The sequence below is a fragment of the Sitophilus oryzae genome, unplaced genomic scaffold (genome assembly GCF_002938485.1).
Source record: "Sitophilus oryzae breed Bouriz unplaced genomic scaffold, Soryzae_2.0 scaffold_1372_pilon_pilon, whole genome shotgun sequence".
Taxonomy (NCBI): domain Eukaryota; kingdom Metazoa; phylum Arthropoda; class Insecta; order Coleoptera; family Curculionidae; genus Sitophilus; species Sitophilus oryzae.
This window is the reverse complement of record NW_022146029.1, coordinates 693457-713432: the sequence shown is the minus strand read 5'-3', so window position 1 is coordinate 713432 and position 19976 is coordinate 693457.

Genomic DNA, 19976 nt, shown 5'->3' with positions numbered 1-19976 from the left:
TAATCTTGTCTTGAAATCAAGTCAAGATTCCTGCTCCTATCTGCTCCGACATTCTTATATAAAGCCTATACTAGGTTACTTTAACTTGAATTGGTACACTTTTAATCAGTCTTCCCGTCTTGGTATGGTTATTTTAAATTTGTTGTTAAAGTTATACCTTGTAGCTGTTGCATTTAGCGGTTTGCATTTAGCTCCTTTGATGAGCTCAAATGAAAAATTTCTCTACTATCCCTAAATAAACTATAGTACCCTAGAATTAACTATTAATCTACAAATAAGAGCACATATGCTAAAATATCATTGTCATTTATCTTTGAGACTGACTATAATATAAAATAATAAACTTAGTGAAAGGGATGATATATTCATTATATCCCTCCGCTATTTAGAATGTTATCTAACGCAACAGAGTTATATTAACTTTTCTGAATAATATACTGCTTGGCAGTGTCTTTTAATATGCTGTTATCCGATGCCCTTTTATCTCTGCCCTCTAAATATAGAAACTCATCCAACTAAGGATATCAATTTATTTGTCCTGTTTTGAAGTCGTAAAAGAAGATAAAATAATTTTACTATGAACCTGTGCAAATACTTAAGATTGATACATATAGAACTAAAATATATGTTGATAATTTAAAACTACATAACTGAATATAACTAATACAAATCACAAAATATTCATATAAATAAATAATTAAGCTAGTTTTATATGGATAATGTTTTTTTTCTTTATAATAATATATTAAATATATAATAAAAATACATTTTCTGTATCTTGTCATAAATGTTGTTTTTTAATCCATTACAGTATGTTGTTAACTACATTGTATTATTTTTTTTCTTATAGAAGAAATATTTTATTATAAACAATATCTAAATTTTTCTAAAATAAATTTGTACTGTTTATTTTGTTTCATATATGATTACAAAAACTGGAACAACGTTGTTGGAGAAAGTTTTAAGAGAACAAATGCAAAAACAATCCGAGATAACCAAAGGAACGACGTTTGTGTAAATAGCGGCGTTTTGCACCAAACAAGGGAGAATCGGTGATAAGTAAATTATGCTTGATAAATACAAAAAGAAAATAGGTTACACAAAGGAAAACCGTGAACATAAAACATACAGAAATTGTGTTTTGAATTATAAATAAACTAGAAAACTAACAAATATTAATTTTTCATCTTTGACAACACAAATTTATATTTAACTGTGTAAAAAAAATAATATCTATAATAAAACACATAAAATTTAAACTGAAAACTACCATATGGTCGAAAAATAAACGGCGCTCAGTCGACTTGGAAATATCGATCGATGACATTCGCCATGTAATTTACATATAAAATGACAGTGATCTCCATTTTATAGCTATCGATTTTTTTTTCGGTCATATTCTACGTTTAAATTATCCATATGAAACATTCAATCAATTAAACTGTCCAAAAAAATTGTTAATAAAACTTATAGACGTGCTTCCGGAATCGAAATATACTACCCTTAAATTATTATTATTATTATTATTATAACATTTATTTTATCTTTTTTTATGTGGAAAAAAAATAAAGTTTGTGGTTATACATAAATCCTTATCGATAATATAAATATTAAATATATTTTAAATATAACAATTATTAAAATAATTTATTCTTATTTATACTCTATACCAAAAATAGGATAATACAGAAATCTAATAACACAAATATATTCTTAGAACGTGTCAAGTATCACGTTTAATGCCTACAACTAGATTATTTACGTAAGTATACTCGACATTTATATATAGCATGTTATACTGTTGAAAGCCTGACAGAGACAGATTTAACAATTCAAGCTGAAAATGTTTGATAGCATATAACTCTATCTATATTGTTGCATGTAAGGAATAGTGCGTAAACATACAGATATAAACTAGTGTACGTCTTTATGAAACAAAGTAGTGACAATAGTTTATATTCCAAATTTATATTTCAACGTTTGCAAAACATATTGTAACATATAATAATTTATTACGATATTTTCTGCACATGTTCAAATACAAATTTTGAATATAAGACTTCCTATTTCCTAGTGATTGAATTATAACTATATTAGCGTATGTAGTGAATAAAAGTTATTTTTAATTATAAGGAAACTGTATATAGAGATAAAGTATGTATATTTTTGAACCTGTAATACTCTGCAAGTATTCAGTTGTTACGTTATTCCTTACAATTATATTTTTCTTTCACACGTATTATTTTATTTTATATATAATATGCAATATAAATAAATTCATAGAATTGGTAGTAACGTTGAATGTTGTAGTAACAATATTCTTCTCTACAATCTCAGCATAAGAGATTTGCTTTCAAAAATAAATAACTTTCAATCAGATACCATAGAATTATGCAGAATATTACTTCAGCGTCACTCCTATTGAATTAACAAACCAACGTTATATACATGCAAAAATTACTTTATATGTTATAAAAATCATACTCAATAACAACATAAATTCTTATGGCTATCACATAGACCGGAGGGTAGGCTTGGTAGAACAACACCGTTGCGGATAGATCCGACCCGTTGCTAAGCAACCCGAAAATGCTGAGACGGTGGCTGAAATGGTGAAATGGCTAAAAAAGTAACTAGTATGCCTTATTCAATAAATATCTAATTAGATATTTTTAGATTACTTAAATTTAAGTAATCATATTTTGTAATTTTGTTAATTTTTAAGTAATAATAATTTGTCGATAACTAATAATTTATTTACCGACAATAATAATTGTTTTTTTTTTAATTTTATATATTAACATATTCATTAGCATGTATATTTTTGCACCGCAATACTGTACAAGAGTTCAGTTGCGTTATTCCTGACAATTGTATTTTTCTTTCACACATATTTTATTTTATATTATATAATATGCCATATAAATAAATTTACAGAATTGGTAGTAATATAGAATAATGTATTAACAATATTGTCTTATTCTTCTCTATTGTAAATCTCTACAATCTCAGCATAAGAGATTTGCTTTCAAAAATAAATAACTGTCAATCATAGTCCATAGAATTATGCAGAATATTACTTCAACGTTACTCCTTGACGGCTTATTGAAACAAACCATAATCATGCATGTTAAAATCATACTCAATAACAACATAAATTCTTATACTGTGTTTTTTTAATTGAATTAGGACCGAAAAAAAATCAGCAGAAGTCCTTTGTTTTAAATTTGTCGACGTTTTTTTTAAATGTAAGTGTGTTATGTGTTTTAAAAGAAAAAAAGGGATATATACCACTCCCCTCTGAAGGAGAAAAGTTTAGATTTAAATGTGAGTAACATATACATATATTTTATTTAATTGTTAACATTAAGGTAGTTTTACCGATTGTATTTGTGGAATTCCACTGATATGAGTTTTAAGTTGTTTGTTGAATTTTAAGAAAAAAATTTGATTGTATTTTGCTCTCTTAACTTTGTAGTGTCCTGAAGATGCAAATAAATTTTGCGAAACGTCAACAAATTTAAAACAAAGGATTTCTGTTGATTTTTTTTCGGTCCTAATCCAATTAAAAAAAAAAACACAGTATATATTATTGGATCGACAACAATAAAAAATAAATTCGTATGCCTGTCACATAATCTTTAATTTCTGAAAAACTCAGCAAATAATTTTGAAAAAAGAAAATAAGAAGCACCAAACAAAATAACAGTAAAGCCGTATAAAAAAATATCCTATATATAATTTGTAATAATTTTGCAAGTATTCAGTTAAGTTATTCCCTTACAATTATATATTTCTTTCAAATATATTATTTTATTTTATATATAATATGCAATATAAATAAACTCATTGAATTAGTAGTAACAATATTCTTCTCTTCTTTCCGCCTATTATCAACCTCTACAATGTCAATACAAGAGCTTTCCTCTCAAAAATAAATAACTGTGTTTCATATATCATAGAATTATGCAGATTATTACTTTAGCGTTACTCCCTAACGACTTATTAGAACAAACCGACCGTTATATACATTTATATAATATACAAATAATATTGAATAACCATATAAATTCTTATGCCTATTACAAAATCATAAATTGTTGAAAACTCAGCAGATACTTTTGAAGGAAAACACGTATCAAAAAATACCCTAATTAGAAACGATATCCTCTCCCGGCGTTCTTCATTCTTCTCCAGTGCCATCCTCCACAAGAGACCGGAGGGTAGGCGTGGTGGAACGACACCGTCGCCGGTAGATCCGACCCGTTGCTAAGCAGCCTGAAGATGCTGGGACGGTGGCTGAAGCGGCGGCGGTCCTTCGAGCGCGCACCGATCAGTGCCGATGCGACTTTCGTGCGAAGCGACGCGAATCCAGGAGCTCGAGGCGCGGTATCTTTACGTCGTCGTCGAGAAGACACGCATCGTTTATTTTCAATTTTTTGTTGCTGCCACTTGAGACGAACAGCTGCCTCTTAATAAATTTAAATTATTTTTAAAGTAAGTTTGATGTCTTGAGTAGATGTTACGAATAAATGTTTTTTATTTGGATACTCTTAGAAAATTGTTTTTTATTACAACAGGTAGCAAATTTATTTAATATGAGTATTTACCTTCATATTTTATCTTAATGATGGCAGTAATAGAATAAAACCCACTAAGAAATTTAAAATATTCAAATTCTTTAGGTTTGGACAATTATGTGCATAAAAACTGACTTAAAATTAATATTAATATTTTTTTTTGAGAAATATGTCAAATTAAATTAATCGATAACCCTCAATAAAAAAAGTATAAATCGTAAATTACTAGTATTGTTATTATTATTTCTCTAGAAAATAGATGACAAAATTTATCCGAATACTCATACGCCTATACTTAATTTTAAGCTTCAATTCAAGTATTTGTAAATTTGGAATTTTAGAGTAAAATCAACGAAAACTTAAAGTGATTTTAATTTTATTTAAGATAAAATATTTCTTGAACAAGATATTTTTATACAGGAAGTAATGGCTAAATTGTAAATATATTCCTTTATTATTTTATCAAAATTAAATTTTAAAAAGATTAGAAGCTTATTTATTCATCATACGTTATCTGCCAAGGAAATGTCTCTGTTTTAGTTTAAAAATAATTTAATGGGTGCGATTCCATTCCAACTGTGATTATTATGCTCTGTACTGTAACATTTTTTTGAATAGATTGTCAGTCGAAAGAAAACTTATACAATATCATTAAAATTCTTTTACTTTATTCAGAACCTCGCAATTACTGGAATAATTTAGTGGCTTCAATTATACTTTATACTTTTTAGTTTACGATCATTCACAACATAGATAAATGAAACAAGTTTAGATTGGAAAGTGCCCATAAGGACAATGTAAATACTATTTGGCGCTATTCTTGCAACGGTCGCGACTCTGAAAATTTCGGAGCGGTTCAGATTTTTCCGGAATTATATCGCCAAATATTATTTATTCAAATTTATTATTATTTTCTTTTAATTTTATAATTAAAATACAGGGTGTTGCATACAAGAAACTTTATTTTATATAAGAACATGTATGAAATACCTATGAAACATTGGAAACCGACGTTATGCCACGATCCACGATGGTTTTTGTAGTTCACAGCACATCTTTTTAAGTTTTTAATGCCACTTTTTCACAATTATCACGGGTTTGAGTAAATAAAACTTAAATTAAACTCACAAGATAGCAATAATTACTTTGAAAATGCACGTTTTAAACAATTTGAATGTTTTCCAAGAGAGCGGTTTAGATTTTGAAAGATTTTATAATTTTTGAAGATTCTGACTTTGACAAGAGATACGGATAAGAGAAAATGATTTCTGTTTTTGTTTGCGGTTGTTTTTAGCAATTATTAGCAATTTTGACGGGCATTCCAATCTAAATTTATTTCATTTACCTTGATTCAAAATGTCTAAAAACACAATTAAAATTAATAAAATATCCTAGCAACAGCTTGCGGTAATCAGTTTTATCCATAGAGAAAGTAGTAAGTAATATCTAGCTTGTAATATTAAAGCAATAAACTTTTGATTTCTAACCACAATTTGTCTTGACGGATTGAAAGGTCAAAATGACAGTCCTCGCAAATTTTAAAAGTTAAAAGTTTCATAACTTCTTCCACTAATTGAAAATTCCTACCACTAATTTTAGCATTCTGAATGCTTACATTCAAATTAGAGGAACAAACATCTACACTGATTGAAACCACTAATTGCGAGATTCTGAATGAAACTTTAGGCTTGTAATTTATTTTGTTCAATAAATTATCGATGATAAATTTTAAAGAAAACACTTGAACTTAAAAGAAATTGTCATTCAGAGATTAGTATTACTGTTTACTGAAGAGTTGAAAATAGTATCTAATATATCGCTGGAAAATTAATAAATACATTTTTGTTTATTTTTGTACAAGTGTTATATGCCATTGATATACATACCGTGCTGGCAACTGTTACTCTTGGGTCGGTATTTACATGTGTGGAAGTAAATCACATAGGGATCTTATTAAGTCGTAGTAAGAGAAATACGACGGAGTGCTGTTGCTGCGTTCCCGGTACGCCTTTCCCTATCGAGTAAAGTAAAATCACGATCGCAAACGGCTTATTTTTAAAAGACTTTTTTTTCGAAAACTTGACTAGATAAAATCACTAGAAATGTTTCTGAGCATCTGAAATAGAATTATAAGGATATCTATAGGGCGTAATTTTTTTTATAACGAGAAAACGTCATTAATCGCGATAATTTAAAAACTCAACTTTTTAACACATAACACGCCATAACTCAAGAAACACTTTAGATATTAAAACTATTTTTTTATTTTAAAAATAGGATCTTTTATAATATATAATAGATATAAGAAAAAATTCGATAAGGTTGTTTTTTCCATTCAAAAATTGTAAACAACACATCCATAATTTACTTTTAGAGCATAGCAATTTTCAGCAATCGTGTAATTTTTTATCGATAAAGATTTTCACTTACTGTCTACGAAGAAAATACAGCAGAAATATTAAGAAAGTTTTTGAAAAAACTACAATCAATTATTTCGAAAAGATTTCGAGATATCGATTTTTGAATTCAGAGTTCAAATAGCCCGACCACTGTCGAGAACCAACTCAATTCCACTTTTTTACCAAAAAATAATGTGTTTCTTGATTGCACTTAAAAATTTTCAAGCTATAGGGGAAATTACAAGGACTCGTTAATAAATAAACAAATAAAGTATCACGAGACGTAATTAAATCGTGAAGTTGAACGCATGATGTACACCTTTCCCTAGAACTTTAAGTACTGATTGGGTCGACCGGTCAACTGCGACAAATCTGCTGTATCCCCTTCTACGTCTCTTAGCAATGTGCACAGTGTCTCGATTTATTTCATACGTTTGGCAACGTGTTTACTGTTCTCTCTTTGTTCAGTACATTATAAACGCATTGTACTCTTCTGACATACGGAAATCTCGACCCAAGACTAACCTTTGCCAGCCTTTATTATACTGATCATCAAAACTGATTGAATTTGCTGCATTAAATAGTTATAATAATATAGTCAGTTAAAAAATGGGGGGTGCGGGTATGGACATAATATGTTTTACGACACACATTATTATTTAAAGAGTGTCGAAATGCTTTGGATGACTTTCTTGACTTTGTGTTTTTGATTCGTCTACAAATTGAATCGCTGCCTTGCGAAGATTGTGAGTTTAAGATGTCAAGGTAAAGCAACGTAGAAGTTACGCATGGAATTTTTCAAGTCAGAATACTAAAAACTGAACGCACTCTACTTTAAAAGCCAAAGACCTGTTACAGTAATGATTTTAACCAACATATATTACACTATCATTCGAGTCTCAGCTAACTTTTAAAAGCCTAATCACTGACTCGGCTATCGATTCCTACCGAGAGCCGATTCCTACATCGGCTTTGTGCGCCTTTCGCACCACCGCTTAGTAATTCCCGTCTTCTATTTTTATTTCAGAGTTGATTTAAAATAATGTTAATGTCTTCTTTATCTACGTCTTTTCAAAAAGGATTAGCAATATCTCTTCTAAGAAGACATTATCCTGTCTACTGCCTGGATCTTGCATCCGTACAAATTTAATAACATTATAGGTAGAGAAGGTAGAAAAAGTATGCAGATTTTCTTTTTTTTATCATTCTTAAGAACTCTCTCTCTCTCTCTCTCTCTCTCTCTCTCTCTCTCTCTCTCTCTCTTAATACACGCTGAGTAATAACGATTTCTATCCTTTGTTCATAAAATTTTCAGCATATGACGAAATTAGCAAATTTCGAAAATTTTGATTTCCTTTATTCTACTCACTTTTAGGGTGCAATATGCCAGTTCATGTAGTTGTATAGAATAAATGTAACATTTTACGACCGATATTGATGTTGGATGTATAAAGGAATGGTTTCATCTTAAGGAGTGTGCTGCGGGTTTGCCTGATCTTGGCTTGAACTTCCTGTTCCAAATTCTCAGTAATCCAATATCTAAAATAACATTTAGCTTAGTTATTGCTAAGTCTTTTGATATATCAACCAGTCGACCAGCTTAAGGTTTGTCTGATGTATTAGTTTGTATTGAGTATATGTTATGAATAATAGTTTATAAAATTATACAATTTTTTTTATTACAATTTCTTATTATTAACATATCCATATGGTTAATTTTATAGAGCATAAAAATTCACAGTTTGAATGGAATCACACATACCAGACTAAATAATTCTTAAACATGCAGTAATTACTAAAACAGACAGAAATTTTGTTGTTAGAAAACAAATATTTGAAAAATAAACTTCAACTCTTTAACATTTTATTGTAGAACATAAGGAATGTATTTGGAAGAGTTTTATAATCATGAATTTCTGTAATAATATTTTATACAAGAGATATCGATTTCTCATCAATACAATTGATGAAATAGCTATATTAATATCCCTTTAATTTGTTGTTTTAATTTTACTTTCACATTAGTAAAAAATACTGCAATTAAAACCTAAAAACAAATATATTCCCAATTCTGTTAAGAGAAATTTTGTCATATACCTACATATATTTTTTACCTTTATCGCAAAAAAAACAATATTTATAATTAACAATTTATATTATTCTCATTTAGGGGTTTCAACTCTAAATTTAATTTTACGAATTTTCCAAATAAATTATTATTATTATTTAAGTCAGTTTTTTATATATGTAATTATGCAAACCTAAATAATTTGAATATTTTATATTAATTAGTGCGTTTTATTCTATTACAGCCTTTATTAAGCTAAATTATAAATAACGATAAATGTGAATCAATTTCAACAGTATTTTAACACATAATTAATTTATATAACTTTCCGATAATTATTTGCATTATTTAAATCCTCCAGCAAGATGATAATATGTATATAGTATCGAACCGTGATTATTTTAAAAATAAGAATTAAAAAATATAGAAATAATTAAAAGAGCAAGATATTATATATACAAGGTGAGTCCTAAATAAGTGCAAATATATTTTAGCGGTAGTATATTTCGACCTCAGAACTACGATTATGAGGTTTTTTCCCGATAATTTTTTTTGAAAATTTGGAATTTTTTGAAAAAAAAATTGGAATTTTTTTTAGTTTTTAGTTATAAACCATGATTTCTTGATAATATGGCAACATAGGTAATATATTAGGTTTACAAGAAAGAAACCCCAGATAAGATCCAGTGGTTCTCAAAATTTAAGAAAATATCATTTTTTTTGGAAATTTTCAAAATAGAATAACTCGGACTTAAACTTTCATCGAAACACGGTAAAGAGAAAATATGTTTCTCTTATCTAGATCCAACAGCCCTAAAAATATTTGCCCATATTTAAGACCTACTCTGTATATTTATTATTTATTTTTTCTTTTCACAAATTGACGTGGTTTCTAATTAATATATTTAAAAAAAAACGATAATTAGTTTTTCTAATAAATATTAAGAACTTTTAGGACCTTAGAACATTTAATAGTTGACACAGTTCGCAAAGTTACTTTTATTATTTAATAATAAATATTTAAGCATTCAACTAATATACCCCGCTGGCAAGCGAACCTTTAGGCCGGCGTTTACATGTATAGGAGTGAGTCGTTATGGCAATCTAGTCAGTCGGAGTGAGCAAAAATACGAAGTATTTATTGCATAACTACTCAATCTGACGCTAGATTCCATGCGCCTGTGAAAATACTCGCCTTCTGTCTTTATTCAGTGCATCTTGTTTTACTAAGTGTTTTGACCGTACTCTTAACTGGCACCCAAGACCAGAAATGCCGACCCTTAGTATGTACTAATATATAGGATGATTCACGGCGAAGGTATGTTAAACGTTTATGGAGAACCAACCGGTGTTAGAATTCTTTAGAAAATGTGGATTTTTACATAAAGGTATAAAACTACAACCTGCTCCATCTATCTAAAATATTATCAGCGGTACAGTGTTGCCTGATCGTTTTAAAAGTGGTACCTTTATTATTTTAAACAGAAAACACCAAGTATATTATTACATTTTTGGAAACTATTCTAACCTATAATAGTTTTCGAGATAAAATACGTGTAAAATAGACAAAAACATGATCTTGAATAGGTATTGGTAGAATCGTGAATTGAACATTTTAAAAATTGAAATTTGAGTTGTAAGTTAACGAAAATCGATATATTATTATGATCTGTCCAAATCAACTGATTGGATATAATACAGGAGAAGCAAAAACATTATTTATTTCCGTTTGTTATAAATTGCTCCCATTTTGTTATTTTAAATTATAAATCAATTTTCATCTTTCAATATGGCAAATTTATGATTCTCTATTAATTTTTCATTTACTGGTAATATATAATTGACGTTTAGTCGAAATAAGTAAGAGGTGCTTAAAACTTCGTCTAATTCAACAAGAAATGTGTAGTATACGTATTGATATAAGGAGCCAAATTTGAAGTGTAAGACCAAAAGTTCGAAAACTTTAATTTAAAGACCTTGTTTTAAATCATATTACTTAACTAGAAACTAAACTAAACTTTTCCTCCTAACTTCTCTAAACTATTCTTTTATGTTAAAAGTACTGTTATAACCGAATATAAGGTGTATCCGTACTTTAGACGATATAAAAAAGGACATTAATTTTAAGGGCCATTTCAATGAGTAAAATTTATATAGGTACTTGACTGTGTATTATATTTGGCTATGTAAAAAGCTCTTTATTTTAGTTTTCTTGGTTCCTAGGCTCTGGTTTCTTCTTTTCTCTGAATTAAATCATAGGACAAATAAGGAGAAAAGCTACTTTTTTATTTCTAATCAAAACCAGCGGATTCTCGTTGTAGAAGCAAAAATACCAGATACCTAGTTAATAAAAAAACACATCTGATGTCGAGTTCATTATAAAAATTTAAAATTGGAGGAAATAGAGCAATTGCCAGTAAAAAAATTATATATTATTGTAAATATAGATATAATTGTTCTTTATAATTTCAATTTCTATATTTTTTCAAAATATTCTTTATTGGGTAAGGTCTTGACAAGACGTTTTTCTTTCTATACATTATATGGTCAAACAGTTCCATGCCGGTGTAAAATTAGTTTGGAAAATCTCACGTTCGCTTCTAACTGGAGTTTGTACGTGTAGAGGAAATGACAGAGAGAGATTTGATCTTATACATTTGACACAAAGAAAAGTCGGTTTTTAGTTGCTTTTCTGGTGGTAGTAGATCTATTTAAGTTCTAAAGAAGGAAGTTTAATAGTTCTAAATAGTTCATTATAATCAAATTTATATAGTCTTTAACATTAATATGTTAAAAAACTTTTTGTATATGTTCAAAGTATTTTGCATTGAGCTAAATGGGATAATTTGTTTAATTCTATCTTATATGTATTGAGGCAATATAGTGTGTAACAGCCAAGCTACGTCGATACACCGGTTCCCATAGAACACCGAAGTTAAGCGACGTAAGGCGATACTAGTGGATGGACAGGTGACCGGTTTGACACTCTGTATCGTGCTGTTGTCCAAAAAAGGCAAAAGTGTAAAATCTATTGACACACACTGCTCATTCACGCCGGTTCGAGGCCGGATGAGATCGGATATCTCGTGAGTAAGAGTCGATTTAGATACTTGCCATTAGTTGGTAAGCCATTGGCCATGATATGGCCGAGGACCGCGATTCGGATTCCGCGTAAACAAAGTAGGCCCCGTCCAGATTAGCCCTAGCAGCATAAAGGAGACGTTAACTACAAATCTTTACTTTACTTTACTTTGAGGCAATATACTGTATTTAAATAATACATCTATATTTGCGATATATTCATTACTGAACGTATATAAATCACTTTAGTTAAAGAGCTTAATTAAATATATCTATTTGTGTTGTCTTTTTTTTTATTTTTAAAATTTATAGACCCAAACTTTTGGTGGCAATTTTCTCCCAAACAAAATTATCTAACCGACAGAAACACTTGAAATTTCTCCTGTTGGAAACAAGAATTAATAAAGAAAAAGCTAACGTTTTTAAAATCTAACATTTCAGTTTAAATACTACTTACTTATTTAAATTATACAGAGTGGATCTTAAATTGTTCAAATATTTTTAGGAACAGTATATTTCGACCCCAGAAACGCGTCTAATTACAATCTTTTTTTGCGAAATATATAATAAAATATATAATAAAATTTTCAAACTTGGAATTTTGAAATTTCTTGGAACTGTTGTAGCTTAGTTTTTATCTTAATTAAAAAATATAATTTCTTGATAATATGGCAAGATAGGTAGTAGATTAAATTTACAAAAAAGAAATCCCCAAAAAAAATCAGTGGTTCTGAAAATTTAAGAAAAATCATTTTTTAATTTTCAAAGTAAAATATCTCGGTTATTTTGGACATTTGAAAAACGGTAAAGGGAAAATATGTTTCTTTTATCGAGATCTACCAGCCCTGAAAATATTTGCACTTATTAACGACTCTCCCTATAAATTTTGTGTTTTCTTTAATAATATTATACAAAAAAAAACAGAAAAAAGTATCTGATGAAGATATGAAATTTTTATTAGCTTCAATCTAGCCTATATTCTGTATACATAACCTCGATATATCATCTTGGAGCAAAATTTGTAAACAAAAGAATTAGATTTTTTTTTCTGTGATAACTCACATTTTTTTCTCTTGATTTAAAATTACATTCTTATATAGATGGCGGAGCTTCATTTTTATAATTTTTTATAACGATTTAGCCCTATAAATCTGGGGGTCGAGGTGGAAAAAAATATTAACCAAAACGCCGGAAATGCTTTTTTTGTAATTATCTGTATGCTGTTAAATTAATTATTTCCTTTCCTCCGTTTTTTTATTTATTTCACTATTTCATAATTTATTTAATTTTATTGTTTGCCAGTTAATGAACTGAATCAATCATATTAATAAATAGTTAAGAACATAATATAAAATATCATTAATAAATCAAATTATCTTATTAATATCTGATAAAATTAAAAATGCAGTGTGGTACACAAAATTAAATTTTGTACTGTAATATACATACAACCAAACTTATATGGAATCATCTATTATTTTTCATAATTTTTGAAACGTATGAAAATGTTATGTTTTTGAATAGAACTCAGTCCTTGCTAATGACTTTTAATGAAAAGTAATCCATATAGCAATAAAAAAAGTAATCAATTCCCAAAATAAACAAAATGGTATTTTTTTGTTTTCTAAAACGAAATTAAGATTTAAATTTTAATGGCCAAAAAGCAAAAACAAAAAGAAAATTGGTAATTTTAATTACCTCTAGCCCTTATGCAAGCTTCTATCCGCGCTGGCATGCTTCTTATTAAATTATCAATGTTGTCTTGGAGTATGTTTTCCCATTCTGCTAATGCTGCATCAATAAGCTGTGCAAGATTTCCCTGTATTGTTTCGACGAGCTCTAACCCTTCTTTTGAGCTAGTCCCACAAGTGTTTGATAGAGTTTAGATCTAGTAATCATGCAAGCCAGTCCAAAACTATGACACCTACTTTTCCAGACATTCTCTAGTCACTCTGCTGGTATAGGGAGGTGCACTATCGTACAAGAAGTTAAAATTATCCCCAATTGCAGTTCTCCAAAGAATAACGATTGGTTCTAGCACCAAATCAACATATCTCCGACACGTTAAAGTTTATTGAAGTGGTAACAATGGAGTTTTTGCTCCCAGTATAATACCTCCCCAGAACATTATAGTTCCTTCTTTATATCTTGGTACAGATTTGGCAGCCTGAAGTCTCGGTCGTCTTCCTAGAGCTCTGAGAACCCGAATTCGATGGTTATCTGACCTTAGGCCAATTCGGGGCTCATCCGAAAAAAGAACATTTTGTCAATTCTCAGTTGTCCAATTTTGATGTTGAAAGCATCAATTTAGCCGGTCAATTTTATTTTGCCGAGATAACTGTGGGCTCCGTAGCTCTCTCCTACTGTAAAACCTTCGAGCGCGAAGCCTTTTTTTATGGTTTCAACTGAAACGTTCACATCTGTATCTGCCAGAAGTTGTCTTTGTAGCTCTGTATGAGAAACATTGGGATTTATTCTAGCAATTTTGCACACTAGGCGGTCTTGTTGTTCCGACTTTGTCTCGGCCTATCCTTGTGTGTTCCTAATTCCAACTACCTTACATATATTATGTTTTCGATACAACACCCTGGGTAACGCCTACTACCTCTGCTACGTCTCTTTGGACCATTCCTTGTTCGGTAAGAGCAGTAATTATTTCCCTCTGTACATCTGTTAATCCAACATAAGGCATTTTTTTATTTTTTTGATCGAATGAAAATTACCGGACAATCGTGATTTTACTACTGAACACAAAATTGAAAAGAAAATAAATCGCGGCAGTCGTTTATTCTTTATTATCATGTTTATTTACAACAAAAAACCTTATCTTAAAGTTGTATACCAATTTTTATCTTTGCAAGAAATATAGTCAGAAATAAAGAGTTATTCCATATAAGTTTGGTTGTGTGTATATTACCCAGATAAAGTAATAATATTTAATATTATTCAAGATACATTAAATTTCCAATCTAAGCAAAACTAAGATATGCCTTACTAACACTAAAAATAGAGAAACGTGTTATGTGGTGAATCTTATGTGTAGCGGAAAGGAAGCTGATGGAATAATCGAACACAATTACAAGTTCATGACTGTATTCGGAATTCCGTGATTGAAATTTAGCGATTAACCAACAACGTCTGTTATTTTGACTAGTTGATCAATGGAACAAGATACTTGCGTAGTATTTTTAATGTAATAAAATTGATATATATACACATATTAAGTTTGTGTAGGGATTGTTGGGAAATATTGATTTTATTTATATTTCTTTATCAATGCAATATATAACTCTATATTTTGTACCATTTATTTAAAGAAGTTTTCTCTCGTATTTTATTTTTTTATTGTTTCATATAAAATATAACTTTAAGTCGATTTATCTATAATAATGTCTATACTTTGGTGCCTTGGTATTTCTCTACCGAAACAGGAACTTTTAAAAAACAATAACTCGTAAAATATCCTTGCGATTATTTAACAGAAAACTAGCTTGTCACTGGCTTTTTACTTGTAAAATAATTTGATTTTACACTACTATTAAAAACTTGTATTCAAAAATTTGACGTTCTAGAGAGTTTATGATTTTTAATAGACGTCTCTGCTAATAAATTAAAATTTTCTTCAAAATACTTTTGGGATTCTCGACTCTAAAAAAGAAAATCTAGAAAATAAAAAAGTTATTTTTCTATAAACAACACTGCGGTTATCCAACTGAGATTACCTTTGTCGGTGGTATTTTACTAATAAAAATAATTTGCCTAGCGAACAAAAAATGATAGCTTCGGGAGGTATATACTCTTAGGGAGGTATATGTCCACCCGTTGGCCCATTTACAATGCCTCCTATGTTATGACACCGATTGCTCGTTTCTACCAGTTAGGAATTGCACTGCAGCAAAATGCACTTCAATCCCTCATCAGGCACACCTTTTAGCTTACACCGTGTTTTGATTGCTTTGGATAGGTATGTTTTGGTTTGGTTTGGTTTGTTGGTTCATTTTTGTTTATTTTTGCTTTTTTTCTGGGTAGGATATTGACTACAGTCTAAATTACAGTATCTACTAGGTTAAGTTCATACCTACATCTGAAAAATGTTTGTTAATAAATAAATACATTTAGCAAGGTTTCCCGCGGCGCACTTTGGTACATTTTTCGTCCTGCCCGATGAGGGATTGGAGTGCACTTTGATGCAGTGCAATTCCTAACTGGTATTGACGAGCAATCGGTGTCACATAGGAGGCATTGTAAATGTGCCTTCCGTAGTGAGGGACAAAGAAACACAAAAAAAAACAAAGAAAACACGATTTAGAATATCTATATACAACAATTCAAGGACACTTTAATTTTTTAACAGTTGTCTGTTAAAAACCGTTGATGTTCTGTTAAAATGACAATACAGGATGAGTTCAAATTAGGGGAACAGTGCAAATATTTTCAGGGCTGGTAGATTTCGATATAAGAAACATATTTTCTCTTTATCGTTTTTGAAATAAGTCCAAAATAACGGACTTATTTTGCTTTAAAAATTTCCTTTTTTGCTTAAATTTTGAGAACCACTGAATCTTCTCTGGGTTTTCTTTCTTGTAAATTTAATCTACTACATATATTGCCATATTATCAAGAAAATATGTTTCTTAACTAAAAACTAAAAAAATTATATATAATTATATATAATTTCATAATCGTGTTTCTGGGGTCAAAATATACTACCCCTAAAAATATTTACACTTATTTAAATAAGTACAAATATAAATGGATTGATATTTTTAAAATATTTTTAATATTATTTATTATTGCTCGGTTTTTAGAATTTCAGTATCTTAATGCAATTTATATATTATAGTTGGCAAATTTTAGTTATATAACTTTTATATTAGATTAGATTAGATTTTATGCGGTGGCTATTAGCCTTATTCCACCGCTACCTTTTCGTATCTATTGTGTTCCTTTTGTCTCTCGATTATATTTTCCAGTCATATCCTTTTCACAAAATCTAACAACTTGAAAACTGTACCTTCCATAAAACCCTTTACCATTGACTTATCATCGCCTCGTACAGGATGTCTCATTTTGGTTGAAATGATACCGTATCTCCGTTATTAGTGGGTATATACGGATGCGGTTAGCACAAACTTGTCGCACTTTTTGTCAAACGGAAGATGCTGGAAACAAAATTTTCATAGCCCTCTTTGTTTCTGAGCTACAGGGTCTATTTGAAAATATTGCAATTTGGGACACTCCCCGTATCTCTGTTACTATGAGGTATCGTGAAGGTGAAAACTGTTGCCTGTCGAACTTTTTACGTAGAATACAATCGCGTCTGTTCCCCCCCCCCCCAAAAAATAAATATTTTTTAAGATATGAACTAAGGATTTGTTTCACAAATTGAACATCCTGTATATTTATAAATGAAATGATCTGGCTTGCTATGGGCTTCTTATATAAAAATATATAACAATCTATATTTATTTTTGCTATCTACTGCAATATTTAAAAGATTTTCTTATTAGTAAGCCGCGATTGATAAAAAAGATCAAAATGGTATTTACTCAATCATATTCATATACACTCACCGGCAAAAAAAAACCGCCACTAAAAACAAGTCCCAATTTCAAAGTTGGATTTCTCGCGCTCCACTCATTAGATTTTGATGATTTTTTTTAAATTGTAAATTAGTTCCTTCTTAACGGATGCTACGTCAGCAATTTTTATTCCGAATTTATTTTGAGCATATACAGGGCACAAAAATAAGACGAAGTTTTTTGCCCAAACTTTGTAACACCCTGTAGAGTGCAGCAGCTGTAGTAGCTATTGCTAAATCAAATCACATTGTAGCCTCATCTTTTATGGGTATTTTATTTTTTTAATCACGACATTATCTCTGTTTGTATTGGAGATACGCTGTTTTAAAACAAACGCCTCGAAAAAAGCTTTAAAATCAAATAAACAAAATATCAGAACGTAGACGTAAACTAACTAAAACATGAAACTTAAAAAAAAGGTAAAAAAAATTTTAAGGGACTAATTCTAGTGTCCACTCGCCTGGTAAAATTTCCGGTTTCCATATACCGATTCCAGGCATCCTGGACTGTTGCTCGAAATATATCCAGGGTATCGGAGACATAACGTTGACTTCGGCCATCCCCAATTAAAGCCACAACACGAGCAACATCTGTTACAGATAATGGTATTTTTTAGTTTGAGAACCGTTTTTCTCATATTGGAAATACTCATAAATCCGTTTTCGCCTATGTCGCCTTGATTATTTACACATTAAACTTTCTGCCTGTTCCGAGATGAATTCTGAATTTTTCCGAGACGTTCGTTTTAAAACAGCATATCTCCAATACAAAAAGTGATTAAAAAAATAAAATGCTTACAAAAGTTGAGGCTACAATGTGATTTAATTTAGCAATAGCTATTACCGCTGCTGCACCCTACATAGGACGTCATCTAATGAGTGGTTCGCGAGAAATCCAACTTTGAAATTGGGTCTAGTTTTTAGTGGCCGGTTTTTTGTGCCGGTGAGTTTATATTAAAATTTTATTTGGGATTAAAATATTTTACTTTTAAACCGTTAAACTGAATCTTTGAATATGTTTTTCTATAACGAGATTTATTATAACGGGATTGGTTTGCAAATATATAAAAGCTTGCCTGACAACATTTTCCAAGTCTTCGACACTGTTATAGTTTCCATGATATATTTAATTTTTCAAGAATCCCCAAATACAGAAATCGAAAACAGACAAATCCGGGGATCTGGGAGGCCAGCATATGGGTCCATTGGTCCGAAATTCGTTGATTTGGAAAATAGTCGTTTAAAATATTCTAATATTTTCAAAGTTGCGAGCTTTGCTTAAAGTATATTTCGCGTAAATTAGATAAAGAAATACCCTCTAAAAGTTCCGGTACTATAGTAGGGTGTTAAGTTTTAATGATATATAAAAAATGTATTAGTAACTAAATAGCCATAATAAAACAAAAGAGATAATACTATACTTTTAATAATTGTTTTGTTTCTTTGGTTATAAATCACGGCCTACTAATAAAAATTATTTTTTTAATGAAAGCATTTAAATATAGCTATAAAGAATAAAAATAAAGTGATATATATTTTTGAGAAGCTCATAGCAAGCAAGATCATATGATTCATAAATTTACAGGGTGTTCTATTTAAGAAAACATAATTTTAGTTCATATCTTCAAATCCTATTAGTAGATCCGCTAGACTTTTGACAATGTTCCTGTCTTTTTTTACTTTTGATGTTAATATGTAGTAAATATATATAAATTTATTTTGTATTTAAAAATAATTTAAACGTTATATACCCTGTTTTGTTGTTATTATTTTGTAGTTCATTACAGATTACTTTTAGGGAAGAACATTTTTATTAATAATTTCATTTTACTGCAAATAATTTTAATGTATATTTTATTATCAATCATGTAACTCATGCTGAATGAGCTTATTTTAAAATTGAGTCTCTGAAAATTCGTTAATAATGTTTGTTTTATATAATTAAATTCAAAATATATGTCAAGTTTAATTAAATGAATTTTGTGTGTCAATTTAGTCTGATGTTTACTTAGTTTTGTTAAAAATATATATTTCTGTACATATTGGACAAATATTATTTCAGGCAAGGTTGGCATTATTTATCTAAATCTTGATATATGGTTGAATTTAATTACTCTTTTAATAACAATCATACAGAATGTTTGCTTTACATTATTCTGCGGTTTGCAATATGTAAAGGTTATACAGGGTGAAAATTTGTTGAAAATTTAAACTTATAATAATATTATTGTACTGAGGCTTATTCAAGATAGCTGAGCTTATAAGTA